Raw genomic sequence first — 3,236 nt, forward strand, 5'->3', positions numbered from 1 at the left:
GTTGGCGAAGGGGAAGGCGTGGGAGGGTAGGCGGGCCGGAAGTGGAGGGGTGGGTCAGAGTCGGTTGGTGGGGGCCGTGGGACGGGCAGAACCGGAACTGTGGGGGCGGGGCTGGCTGCTCCTCACGCCCAGGGTAGAAGAAGGAGGGCCGGGAAGCGCCCAGGGGGCGGGGCTAACGTCCCCCGAGTTCCGCGTGGAGGAGGAGGGGCGGGCAGGAAGCGCACGGGGAGGAGCCAGAGACCTCCCAAGTTCCGGGAAGAGGGAGACAGGATGCACGGAAGTGCGTGTAGGGGCCTTAATGTTCATCCATATCTAAGGGAGAGGAAGAAGGGGCAGGACTGGGAGAGCAGGAAGTGGGCTGGAGCGGGGTAAACTTCGCCCCGGGTCCTAGGAGGAAAAGAAGGGCGTGTCTGCCCGGAAGTGTGCGGAGGGGCCGGGCCTGAAAGGTCACCCAAGTTATGGGAGGGGGCAGGCGCGGGTGGGCGAGGCCTGTCAAAAATAAACCCGAGCTGGAGCGAAGTTAGAGCAGTGAAAATAGATTTTATTCGATAAACCTATTGCCACAGGGGACGAGAGGCTGCAGTATAGAGCTGGGCTCGTTTTGAATACAGCCAGAACAAGTGAGGTTGATAGCCGGGGGGGGCAAGTTGGATTGCAGGGTGGCGTTGTGGCAGAGAAAATTGGGAAGAAGAGACATCAAGTCTGGGGGGCATTCTGGCTGAACCAACCCAGCAGGATTCTTGCTGGAGGCAGGCCAAGGTGATCATATAGCACCTGGGGGAGTGGGATGGGGGGTTTGATCAGATATCAGGGTAGAGAATTCTTGATAAACTGATTTAGCAGGTTCTTGCTAAAACTGGATTCTCCAAGGAAGTACACGGACAGGCTTGTTCAGGAGAGGGTTCAGGAGAACCTGACTAAAGTTTGGTTAAGCAAAGAATCTTTGTCAGGGAGGAGGAGTGGGCTGCGCAGGATCCTTTGCCCAGTGTCCTTTCTGTGAGCCGAGTTGCCTGTGTCTAGGAAATGAGAACAGTTGTCATTGCTAAGGACCTGGTGTGTGCTGGTCTTCCTTGGGCCCAGCGTGCCGTGGTCTTCCTTGGGAGCCTAAGAGGAAATATTCTCTTGTCTTCCTCAGAGTCCAGTGTCTGGTGTTCTCTCATCTTCCTCAAGTCCCCAGGCCCCGTGTGGTCTTGTCTTCTCAGAGCCCAGGCTCTGATGTTTTCTCTCCCCCTTGGTGCTTAGAGGTCTCTTGTGCCCCTCGGTCCCAGGGCCTGGTACTCTGCTCTTTCTTGGAGTTTCCTAGCAGGTCTCAGCAACCCTATGCCTCCCTTTGGGTTGTCCTATCCACTGCCTGCTGAGCTTGTTCGATGAGTTGTTAATTTTTCTGGCCACTGTGGAGAGCATCCACCTGCAGGCTGCACATCGTTCATCTTATTTGCTGCAATTAGACAGTAAGTCTGTTGATTTTTGCACGTTAGTATTTACTCAGAAACCATGCAGATATCTTTTATTCTAACAGTATTTCCTTGGATTTTTCTTGGCTATTGTAGAGAAGACATCATCCTCATTCCATAAGTAATTTGGCCTCTTTTCCATTTTTTTCTTTTTTGAGGAAGATTAGCCCTGAGCTAACATCTGCCGCCAGTCCTTTTTGCTGAGGAAGACTGGCCCTGAGATAACATCAGTGCCCATCATCCTCTACTTTGTATGTGGGACGCCTGCCACAGCATGGCTTGACAAGCAGTGTGTAGGTTTGCACCCATGATCTGAACCAGTGAACCCCGGGCTGCCAAAGTGGAACGTGTGAACTTAACTGCTGCACCACTAGCCTGGCCCCTCCTTTCCCATATTTTGACTTTAAAAAAGTCGATGTTATATAGCCCTAGGTAGTGTGACGGAACCATGTTAATTAGTCATATTATTATTATTGTTTTGTTTTGGATGTGACTGAGATGCTTCTAGTGGTTCACTGTCAAGTTTGATGGAGGCCTTTAACATCTTAAGGAAACAAACTGTTTATTGGTATAGGATGAAAACGTGACTTTACCTTCAAAGGTGATTTTAAATAAGTATATTATTGGAGCTGGCCTGGTGGCATGGTACTTAAGTTCTCACACTCTGCTTCAATGGCTTGGGGTTCGTGGGTTCTGATCCTGGGCATGGACCTGTGCACCACTCATCAAGCCATGCTGTGGTGACATCCCACAAACAAAAATAGAGGAAGGTTGGCAGCAGATGTTAGCTCAGGGCCAATCTTCCTCACCAAAAATAAATTAAAAAGTCCGTTATTGAAGATTGACTCACAAAAGCCACTTTAATACAACTTTTAATAATAACTGCATGTTTTTTTTCTTGTTTAGCAAATTAAGCATGCTATTTAATTTGCTGTAATTTGATTATGTAAAAAACATTTCTGAAGAAATGTTAACTGTTATGCACGAAACTGTGAAACATGTTATGCATCCTGCTTGCATACAGGGCCCCAATCCCTTGTTTAAAACCTTCAAGGCCAAAAGTATTTTGGAATTCACAAGGATGTGGATTTTAGCAGCAGAGTAAGGTGCACACACCACGCAGTACGTAACGTCCCTGACAGGTCTGGGGCAGCATCTGCCATCAAACACTTGAGTGTATCTGTAGCAAAATACGTGAAGAATCACACTAGGTTGGAGAAAGACAAGGTGTAAATAGTGTTTTTAGTTCAGGTAAATTTTGCTGATACATAATACAGAAAGAAAGTTTTTATTAGAAAAAGTTTTGGAATTTAGAATTGCAGAAAAGGCATTGTGGATCTTACATGAAAATGGCTGGATTAGCAATAATAGTTGTTTCATTCAATTGCAAAGTTTAATTTGTACTTTTCCTCACTTCATATACTCCGTATAGACACGTTTATTGAGATAACTGAATTGTTAAAATATATTAACATTCTTCTATATGCTTTCTTTAATCAGTAGTCCACTATTGGTTTAACTTAAACAATATATAAGAATAAGAGATATAAAACTATGTATTGGCCACATCACTATGGCAGCTGGTGACATTTAGTTGAGCAGTAAACCAGCCATGCGACTGAATCGTGGACCTGCGATTTGATCTCCACTCACCATTCGCTATTCTTGTTTCATCACACAGAGCAGCTCAGACTATTCCCTGTGAAGGGGAACACATGTTTAAAAGTCATTTTAAAAAAGATGTATTTTTTGTCTTTAAAACATGAGCCTCTAGGACGCTTC

The sequence above is a fragment of the Equus quagga genome, chromosome 13 (genome assembly GCF_021613505.1).
Source record: "Equus quagga isolate Etosha38 chromosome 13, UCLA_HA_Equagga_1.0, whole genome shotgun sequence".
Classification (NCBI taxonomy): Eukaryota; Metazoa; Chordata; class Mammalia; order Perissodactyla; family Equidae; genus Equus; species Equus quagga.